This window comes from Chlamydotis macqueenii, chromosome 8, assembly GCF_036417535.1.
Source record: "Chlamydotis macqueenii isolate bChlMac1 chromosome 8, bChlMac1.mat, whole genome shotgun sequence".
NCBI lineage: Eukaryota > Metazoa > Chordata > Aves > Otidiformes > Otididae > Chlamydotis > Chlamydotis macqueenii.
In genome coordinates, this window is record NC_141563.1 from 34,699,160 (window position 1) to 34,710,451 (window position 11,292).

General features: G+C 39.6%; 1 long non-coding RNA gene across 1 annotated transcript; it reads right to left on the bottom strand.

Moving 5' to 3' along the window:
- Positions 1-477: 477 nt before the first annotated feature.
- Positions 478-10,386, bottom strand: LOC147600004 (uncharacterized). Its single transcript, XR_015259190.1, has 3 exons — positions 10,228-10,386; positions 782-951; positions 478-655 (listed from the first exon to the last, which is right to left on the bottom strand). It is a non-coding gene; the product is annotated as an uncharacterized LOC147600004 (long non-coding RNA).
- Between the last annotated feature and the right edge of the window lie 906 nt (positions 10,387-11,292).

The following is an 11,292-nucleotide window of genomic DNA, read 5'->3' on the forward strand; positions in this document are numbered from 1 at the left end:
AATATTAGTAGCATTTTAATCTTGTTTTCTAAACAAAAGAAGTTTTACTTCTTCACGGCTCAAGAATTACAAATTGATGTGTGGAGCTGGAGTTACCACTGGGGGCATTGGAAATTCATATGATTCAGTGTATTTATTGTTTTAATTGTTCATATTTCCTTTGCTTTGAGTGCTTTGGTCTTTTAGATGAATATGATGGTCACTGCCACATCTGTCTTGGATTCCTTATTCCTGAAGAATAGCCCTAAGCAGAGAGCAGTACAGAAGTGTCTCATTAGGAAGGAGCAGTCGCGGGCTTTCATGTAGCTATTGATGGTAAAAGGCACCGATTTAGCATTGCTGCCTGAAAGTCCACCAGCGCTGTTGGGCAAATAAATAGTCTACCCTAGTCATGTATACAGTAAGCACCAGTACTCAGCCTCCCACGTCTGCTCGAGCCGATGATAGAAACATGCAGAGCCTTGTTTTTTACCTGCTGGCCTCTCTCTCTTCCCATACCGTGTAGACCGTGGGTACAGAAACTGTGTGGAGCAATCCCACAGTTCCCACTTGTGGTCTCTGGGTCCTTCTCTGCGCCCCTTTCCCTGCTTTACCTACATGGGAGCAAGCATGCGTGGAAGAGCCAGGGGGGTTGCTTCTCACAGCACCAGGGAACCTGAAATATATTTTACTTATGGCAAAACAGGACATCTTAAAGACAGGCAACGTATGCAGCCAGAGCAGATGTTTCTGAATACACAGACAGAAAATTTAGAATGAGGTTATGATTTGTGTTAGTTACCTATAGCTCACATAATGTCCTGCAGCAATGACAATTGGTGTCCAGTTGCACCCCTGAAGACACTCGGAAGGGATAAAACCCCAAGAAGAAAGGGGCTCATCTAGTAATTAGGAGACTCCACAGTTATTCTTTATTTGTGGTGTCAGCCACTCACGACGGCTGTTTCAGACCTGTAAAAACAGATTGAAAGGGAATAAGAAAATGAATGGAACAACTATTATGTATTTTCTTTTGTGATAGCATCACTTTTGAAAGAATAAATGGGGGATAGGATGGTGATACGTTCAGCAGTTGTGTCCTCCCTGAGCAAATGCTTAAATATTGACTTGCCTTTGGTACATCAGGAATCTGTTTCATGGTTATAATTTACTTCCTTAATTATCTGCAATTATTTGCATAAGAGTCATATTGAGATTATTATATGACATGAAAACTGTCAAACATTGTTAATTTAAACCAGTTTTGAAATTAGCCAATCTTTAACTAACTATATATTATATAGAATTCAATAGCAAAACAAAAATTCTGCCTTCCTGAATAAGACTTTTTCCAATTGGCTGGCACGCGGAATGAGTTTGTCTTATATACGCCAATTTACAAATATGTCCAATAATAGTAGAGGGAGCAACTGTTCCAGAGTTCTGCCAGTGCTCGTCAGACACGGTGACAGTAGCCACATCATTAATCTCACGGTATATTAGAAATAAAGTCACTGGAATGGAATGGTGTCAAAGGATAAATGTTTCCCCCTTTGAAAATAAACTTCTCAGTTTCACCTCATTGTGTTGCCTCCCCCCCTGCCCACTTCCACCCTCCCTTCGATAAATCCTTTGGTTTCACCTGGCATTAGGTAACAGTAGGAGACCAATATCCGATGTCAGAACTCATTCTACAGTTATCAGTCTAACATAGCCTTAAATCCCCGCGATTGCTGTGCCAAGACCAATCCTCTCTCCGAGAGGTTAAACATATGCATTACATATTGAAACAATGTAAGTAGCCTGTAATTAGCGTTGTTTATGCGTTCTCACTTTAAATTATACGTTAAAACCTAGGATGTTTTTCAAGGCGCTTAATGTTAGAGAGATTTAAATGAGCATTCATCTTGTCATTTTTAACTTTATTCATAAATAACACTCTAAAAATATTTGAATGGCTTACTCCATTAGATCCCATGAACTGACATACACGTTCTTCCCTGAGAGGATACAGTTCTTAATAAAACATCCTTTAAAATTATAAAACCTGTGAACATGGCAATTAAATTTACAAACAGTGTCATCTACAACTTTAACAAAAGATGTTTGAATGGTGGGGGGGGGGTGTTGGGGGACCTTTTTCGTGTCTCCCCCCCCACCCCTCTTCTTTTTTCCTTTTTTAAAGTCTTGTTCCGTAAGGATTATAGCTCCCCCGCTGTTTGGAAAAGATAATTTCACTTGTAACACTAATAACTTGAGCAGGGAGAAGGCTGGCTGGGTGAATGGAACGCACTTCACTGCACATCTTGGCTTCGCCAGAAATCGGAAACAGATGGTCCTTGCGGCTGGCTTCCCACTCGGGCCCGCTCAGTGCCAGCCTGTGGTCGTTGGCTGGTTGCTGCTGGCACTGTGTGACTTGAACATAGTAGGACAGTGGCAAAAGAAATCAAATCTTTTTCATTGAGCAGCAAACTGTAATGAAATTTGACAGATCTGACATTCTATACCCAACATCTAGTTAGAATATATTAACCTTTTCCTTTTCTTGAGCTCCTCGCTTACTAGTTATGAATCTTCTTTATTAGAGTTTCACAGTGGCTCTGGAGATGGCAGGAAAGCAGTATCTCCTGGATGCCCTCTAATGTTAGAGCTAAAATAAATATCTCAAATAGTAAAGGAAATGCGGGGCTTCTAACTCCTCCCAAATTTTTATACAAAAAAAAAAAAAGGCTAGTAATAGGAATAATGGTTAGACACTTTTGGTTATATTTCATTCTCGGAAGAAAAAGAAAATAATATAGTATGATAATATTCCAGCCCCAGTTACTCAATAAGAATATTTTCTGAGTATGTTTTGTATCCCCACCTCAGTGATCCAACTGCAGCAAAACTTAGTTTGGAGTTTTGATGGATGCTTTTATTTTTAATTCTATGAATTTGCATTTACTTAAATGTTTTAGATGGGTCCAGGGCAGAAGTCCCTCTTTCCCTCTGAGGGCTTCTCCCAGGTATAAGCTGGATATTAGCTTTTTTCCAGATTGGTCCCTGTTTAGTCCTTCTGAAGAGGTCGTGTTGGCTGTCACACAGGTCTTGAGCCAGTGAAGTGCATGCTCCTATGGAACAGATACCTCTCCCAGATGAGGATGGGAAATGTTGTGCTGAGTTATGGTCATAGATTAGGAAATGGTTGGTTATATTTAGATTTAAAAATAAATCCGGTTTCTGTTCCTTTACGTTTTGGGTTGATAGAGAAGAATTTTTACTTATTTTTAAAAAATGTTTGTATGTGTCATTCCTTCCCCTTCACTCCTTTCATCTGTTCCTCCTGTTTCTTTCAGACATGAAGTCACAGCACTGTCTGTGATGTCAGTGTGTTTCCATATTGACAGACCGTTCTGTCAGAAACAAGATCTTGATGCTTGTTTCAGATGAGGCAAAAGAGGAATACAGATGGCAAGAAGAAAATCAGAGGAGTGAGAAGGGAGCAGGGAGAAATACACACAACAGAGGGGAAACGCAGAGTTCAAAGACAACTTTCCTGTGGAGGGGAAAGGACTTATTTCCTTTCATTCGGTGAGATCATCCGAAATGTGTGTGTCACCTTGAGTGTTCGGTAGAAGCTTTACTGGTGCACTCATTTTGGCTCTGGAGTCCTTGAAGGTGCAGAAGCGGCGGTCACATGCTGCTTCTCTCCTTGTTTACGCCTTCAGCAATGGCAGATCCTCTTGATTGAAGCCAGGATTATAGGATTTCCAAAAAGCTAGAACACACACTCATTGTCAGCAACTTTGCATAAGTTCAGAGGCTGTTCAAAAATCAACTGCCTGCTCTCACATGGCACTTGAACTAATTGTCACTGTTCAAGATAAGGAAATCCTCTTCCCAGCTCATCTGAGTTCAGGCTTCCCAAGAAAAACGCCTCCCAAATTAGGAACAGATCTAAAATCACACTGTTGCAATCAGCTGAAAAGGTTCTGAGCAATCACAGCCGAAGAAATAGGGGGAAGCAAAGGGAATTTAAAAAGGGTTAATGAGCAGTAAATACCATGCAATTAGTAGATACTCTAGTAACGAGTAGGAAGATCCTAACAACGTATCTAGCACTGGGAGCTATACGCGGTTCTGTCGTGTTTCTTTTGCCGACATGAACAGTAGAAGCCAACATTTGGAGAAACCACCCGCTATGCCAACGTTTCTAATGCTCTCATGCATTCAGTTTCCAGTAGGCTGTAAAATGCCAGCTTGATGTAGTCATCTGAATTAATATACTTTATTAGCCTTTTTTAGCATTCACTTCTGGTTTTGTACACTTGATAGCAACAGTCTCACCCAAACGTGCTGCCGAGGGCAGATAGAGAGGGGCACTCTCGCGCCGTTTGTGCTGTGGCAGGTAACTGTGCTCAACAATTAAGCAAATTATTTGTGGGGAGTTGGCCACTTCTCCAGTAAGAAGTCAGAAAGCAACTGGCAAGGACTTCAATTCATTGCTCGAGGCCTCAAGCTGCCGGAAAACAAATCTCTCCTCCTGTAGCCCACAAGCACATACACCTAACTTTTTTCCAACTTGAAATACTACTCGTATATTGCAAGCATTTTTATTTTGCAGCTGCGTCTGCACAAATGTCTACGGCGCACGAAGGCTTTTTCTTTCTTTGGAACGGTCTGATTTAGAAGCAAACATCTTTGTGGCTTATTAGTCTTTAGAAGGCATCGTTTTGTCCCAGTACTATTCACAGGGAGTGTTGTGCAGAATGCTGATTGACAAGAGTTAAATTCAAAACATGTAGCCATTTTCTGGTGTGTGGTTTTTTTCCTGATTGAAGGAAAACTACTTAGATGTTTGTTTCCAAAACGGCATCTGTCAGCAATCAAAGGGGAAAAATTGCATAAAACAAATGCAATTGTTTGGAGTAGCATTTCCTGGATCATGTTAAATGCTTGATTTGCTCCCCATTATGCTCACCAAATAATTTTATTTTCCACAATAATTGCAATATTTAACATGTTGTATTTAATCTTGTTTTAATGCTATTAACAACAGCCGCTTATGAAAGGAATAATTGCTGTACGGGTAAGAACCCACCATCCCCAGCATCAGAAAGAACAATGGCAAAGTTAACTGCACCTAATTGTTCTGAATTTAAAACACTGTTAACCACCAGCACTTCTCATTTCTTTGCACATAACAACTACACTGTCAGGAAGGAAATGGTTTGGTGCTTCTGTCATTCATAAAGCTGAAAAGTGTATTCTAAAAAAATATGTATTTGCTGTGTTTATAATATGGGGAAGTAAAATCAGATATTGGCATAGGAAGACCTAAGTACTCTTGAAGCAGTGGTTAATAAAGAAATCTAGAGAAAGTTTGTTGGTAGATCTGTAACTACATCAGGTGGTGGAAAACCATACAGAGCACAGAGAGATTTATCCCAACTCGCCTGGAGTGGCACGCAGCACAACTGGGTATGAAATGCTAAATAAATAATAAGCAGGGTGGGGTACGTTGCTTGGTTGGGGAGGTAGGAGCAAAGAGAGGAGCTCAAAATTGAATCTAACGCTGATTGAAAGGCTGACAGTTATTTAAGCATTTTACTTTAGGTTTTGCATAATTATTCGGAGGGAGGCTTTTTGCAATAAGCAGCAAGGCGCAGGAAGGACAGGTAGCGCTAATGAACCTGCAGTCACAGAAGACGATAAATGCTTTGGCCAGCCAGTGCAAGGACAGTTCCTGGCACTGTGTCCATTTTTAATTTTTTTTTAATTTTTTTTTTTTTCTTCTCCTGAACTCAGACTAACACTTAACACTTCCCATGCTAGTCAGACCCTTTCCTGTAAATGGCAGTGGGATTGTATCTGCTCTCCAGAGCAAAAAAGCAAACCAGGAGGCCAAGCAGTTGCATAGATCATGCACCAGCATATTTTTTGTGTGGTCCAAACAGGTTGTTCAGGCTGGGGCAAAAAAAAAAAAAGACTAACCCCTGCGTGTTACATTAGCGGTTTGCGTTTGCCCTAAATAATTTGGTTATCATCTCCCACATCACAGAAATCTGAAGGTATTATTGGAGCTCGGTGAAAGTTAGTTCTGTCCTGTACTGAATGACAGTGTTGTAATCCGTTCAGCCTGGAATTGTCATTTTGCTGTAGCCAAACAGTTAAACAATAGTTAGTATACAAAACAATCAAATGAAGAATTGTACGCCCACCAGTTCCCTTTTTGATGCAAACAGAAGTGGATATTGTTTAAAATAGAGCGGATATTTTTAATACCTTTTCCTCTTGTATCCAAATAGCAAAAAAGATTTGCAGAGCGTAGCTGTTTGCGAGCGAGCAAGTTCTATCAGCCAGAGCTGTACCGAGCTAAGAGACATTCCTGGCAAGAGTCTGTCTGCCAGTTCAGAAGTCTTTTTTTTTTTTTTTTTTGAGTGCTTGAGGAAAGGCACTACTGTATAGATGGAAGTGCCCTGTCATTAGTGGTGGTGGTCACAGCCAAGCAACCATCGCTCCCTGCGATACAACAGGGGGATTTACGTGGAAAGCATTCCCTGCCTGTTAATAGTCAGCTGTCATAAAAGTAATATTTCTCTTGGTTTTACACTGCGCCAGAAGAAGTGGGAAGCAGAGATGGGAAAAGTTATCTTTTAAAATCCTTTCCTGGAAAAGAAATTAATATTGGACAATACTAGGATTTCATAACTTTTCAAAAATGTTTGGTTTGGAGTTGTCTTTTTCTGAGTTATCTGTCAATTCCTCCTGGAAATTTTGAATGTTGCAGAGTTTTGCAACAGGAGGGAGAAACAAACCTCTGTGTGGCATCAGTGGTTATTACCTGATCGTATTAGAAAATGTAATGTGAAAAAACAGTTTTAAAAAATATGGTAGCAAAACTATATTTAAAAACAAAAAATAAAGATAAAAAGGGAATTGTTCAGTTCCTAGGGAGCACTTTAGCCATTTGAACCTTCCTATGAAAAGTCATTCATTTAAACAATAAGATCTGCTATCTAAAATCAAGAAGTAACAAAGAGCCAAAACTTTAACGTCTCAAAAAAAATGAAAGAGCATTTGATTCCTTCAGAAAGCTTCTGTCACTGAATCAAGAAATAAACTTCAGCAGTTTATTCTTTGGTTTGCCTTTTACAGCTTAAATGATTATATACACGATTATGAAAGAAAGAAAAAAGAAAGACGCAATCTTTTTCTTTTTTTTGCTCAGTATTTTCCCCCCCCAGTCACGTACATGAGAAAAGTAGCTGCGATAAACAGATACTGAATCAGACTGAAAGTCTTTAAAAAAAAAAAAAAACACACACCCAAAACATTGCATGATAGTCTCTAAGCAGTTCCATCTGTCAAGCAGAAATTTTAGGCTAATAGCCTGTGGCGATCTCCCTCCGCAGTCCACTACCTGCCTTTGTCCTATTAAATCGCTTTATTCTTCTTAAAAAAGAAAAAAAGAGGAAAGGAAAGAAAAACCTTGCAGACCAAAATCATCTGAGTGACGAAGCCCTAATTTTGACCGCCTCTCTTTGATGTTGAGCAGTGGGTTCTTATTTTTAAAAAAAAAAAAAAAAAAGAGTGAGGGAGAGGGGGAGAGAGAGGGAGAGAGAGAGAGGAGAAGACAGTGCTAGGAGCAGATGACTTTTCATCTCCACTTCACCTTGCCACTGGGTCTGTGAGAGATTGGTTCATTGTCAAGGAGATTTTTTTTTTTTTTTTTTTTTTTTTTTTTTACCCATGATTCCATATGGTATGGACCGGGCTACATGTTGCCCAACATGCCAGTGCAAATGTTTTCTCAATTAGGTGTCTTATCTCCCGTGAGTTAGCATCAGATGAAGCTTGCTGACAGCATAATGGCAGGGAAAACCTCCGACGGCTCCATCAAATGGCAGCTCTGCTACGACATCTCGGCCAGAACTTGGTGGATGGTGAGTTGGCAGCAGGGCTGCTTTTTTTTTTTTTTTTTTTTTTTTTCCTCCCTTTTCTACTTTCCCTCCCTCTTTGACAAAATGTCCCAGACCTCACATTTATCAAATTAACATTTGATTTTTTTCACACTCTTCAGTAGAGCAGCCTCACACTTGTCCCACTTGTGTGCTTTCCCCTGTGTAACAGGAGACCGTTAATGTGCACTGCAATTTCCAGAGGGAAGCTTTTTCAGTTCTCCTTAAGGGGAAAAAAAAAAAGTATGCAAAGATGTAGTTTGAAAAAGCCTTGTGCAGAGTAACTTGTCTCAGTCGGCTGCCTAACGCTCAGTTTGTTTTACTTTATCTGCCGCTTTCAAGCGTTTGTGTGCGCGTGCGTTTTTTACCTTGCAATATTTTGTAAAGAGGGGAACTGGAAAGTTCAGCCCGTTACAAACCGGGTCGATTACTGTAAAAGCCTGGAACCAGTGCGGTAGTGTCGTGGTGTAAAATCATCACGTGTGAGAGGGAGCGTGTTTTGCGAGGTGCTGCCTTTCATCGGAGACCCCCGTCTAACTTTTCCCGCCGCTTGTTTACGTTAGAACAGGTTACCGGGCTGGGCTGACCTGGAGCCATGTGTTACGGATCCCGCATAGCCTGGCTCTAGCTGCTTTTGGGCGCAATTAAAGTTTCAATAAAGTCCCAACGTGCTCCACAGAACGAGTTAACTAGCATGTCATGGTCAGCCGGGCCAGACAACCTTTGACATCTTGAATCTATAAGAGGTAGAGTGAGTTAGGAGGATGCACAATAGCCCATTGTGGCAGAAGATGCAAGTCCCGTTGTGAGGAAGAGAGTCCTCAAATCATTACTGCCCTCGTTAGCGTGTTGTCCGTTAGGGATTAATTCGTTAGCAGCGCATTTTTAGTTTTCCGTAATTATTATTCTTGCGGCAAGCGTGAATTCTTCCAGTGAGAGGAAAAGTTTGCTGCCAGGACAATGAATGTATTATCCGCTCCTAACTGGACCGTGAACCTCAGCTCGTTTCACATAGATATCAGTTAAAAAAGGACCGGCGAGTGGAATTACAAAACAAGGCATGATCACTTTCATTGTATGATACGCTGAAACAAGTCGGGGGCTTTCCCTCCCCCTCGCCGCCCCGGACCGATGTTGGTATCATTTGGAAAGTTTAAGACCTCTGAGGACTTGAAAGACTTTTAAAAGTGAGATCCGGAAGGTTTTTATTCTGCAGCTTGGTGGTGGCCATTGTCTCTGTCATGTGGCTTGTATTTAAAGGTGTTTGGGCTCAGGTTTTCCGTTTTGTTTTGTCTAAACTCTTAAGTTTTGAAGCGGCTATTAGAGGGTTGCCAGTGGTTGCCAGTGAAATGTAAGATGCAGCGTTTGGTGGCTGGGAATAGGGAGGCTAACCACTGTACGTATACCTCTGATTTTCCAATTAGACTTTCTGCCAGGGGAAGTTGGAGGGGGAAGGGGTATTTGCATGCACATAAACTGTTGACTATTCATGTGACTTTTTTTTTAGCTTGTTAAATCTCTGTAAATAACTCTATTGATTCATAGTTATCAGTTTCAAAGCAAAGTTTTCAAGTGCCTGTTCTAACCACATGATTTATATCATGCTGTGATTTTTTTTCTGCCTTATTCTAAGCCATTTGTATATTTTATTACCAGTCCTCTTTTATTGTCTATCGGCTGCTTTTATGATGAGGTACGTCCGTGCTTATTATTTAATAAGTATCCTCAAATGTTATTAGGCAGTTACTATCACCCTGCAGAAAGTGTCTGAGGAAGTTTCATTTCAGTCACATTTATTTCACAGATGTTTTAGTGCTGTGAATATAATATATAAAAACGCTGGAAACATTTAGTAATGCACTTGCCTAAAAATAAACAGTTTTATAACCACACATGCTGTTGTTTAGATTAAACATTGCAGAAAGTTCTCCTTAAACTTGAACATCACACACCATTTTCTGAGAACTAAAAAAAAAAAAAAAAAATCACTAAAATAGCCCTTTTTTTGTAGTAGTGGTGCTAGATGAGAGAGATGTTATTTTTAACTGAAATGAATAATTCAAGATCTGTACAATAGATGTGTTAATTGCAAATAATTTTCATACAAAGTTTCAATTATTGATGGAGTAATAAGCAGTTTTTCATACAGTCTGCGAATCTAAAACGTACAACAAAAAGTGGATATCTATTATTTTTTTTTTTTTTTACCCCCAAACCTCATCGCATTTGCCACATTCTTTTAATCCAAAGTAAGCTAGAGAGCAGATTTTAATGTATAAAAGACAAATAAAGCGTTTAAAATTACCTCATGCATGGTCTGGCTGCACGCAATCTCAGCTGCAGAGTGCTAAACTTCGGTTTGGTACTGCCAGCGTACAAAGAGATGAGTGAATGCCCCTTGCACCCATATGGACTCAGCTGCCAGCACTGGGATATGCAATTTTGCTTTTTAATGAATCGTAAACAATTTGTGTGTCAAACGAGGGAGTTTGTTTTCTTTCTGGAGCAGATTCTAAATCCGTTTTAAGCGATAGTTGTGTACTGTACTGGAGTATTATGCCCAAATTTAAAGGTTCTGTGTCATTTTGATGAAAGGACCTGTTATAATGAAAGAAACGGCTTTATAAAAGGCTGGGTGTAGTAATCTCTCTCTCTTTCTTTCTCTCTTTCTCTCTCTCTCTGTCTCTCAACCTCACACTCTCCCTCTTTCACTCCAGTCTATAGCGTGTTTATAGCGAGCTAGCTGGAGATAATGGAGATTGGTTGATTGCATGATTAGGAAAATGAATGGATTTTAGCATTGGGCAAAGCAGCTTGCATTTTTGAAAGGTGGCTTTAAAATGCAGGGTTCTAATTTTGACCTTATTTTCTTTCATAGATAATCTTTATTAATGCTCCTTTAATTCATTTTTCCTCATCGCAGCTAGTTTTTCTCTCCAGCCATCTGATGGAATGGCTAATATATTTTATCTTACTTGCCAAAATAGCAAGAGGTCAAAGTGAAAGAAAAACATTATTTTTTCTTGCTTGTAGACAGTTATAAATGTTTCAAACTATTTCAATAGAACGCACAGGTTTTGTACAGTTTAGCAATAATTGCATTTGTCACCACACTTTTAAGGCAATCTCTTGACACCTAATCTATTTTTTCTTATGCTTTAATCAAGTAAATGCAGAAAGAGTTATTATTTTGCTGTATTGTAGTGTGACGTTTTAGCAGAAAACTTCCCCCAAAACACTGTAAATTTGTGTAAGGAGGAATTATATATTTTTTAATATATATGTAATAGCAAATACTGTAACCAGTAGAGCAGCCTGAAGATGAGAGATTTAGTTTGTTGGAAAAAAGATCATTATTTTGTAATCATTG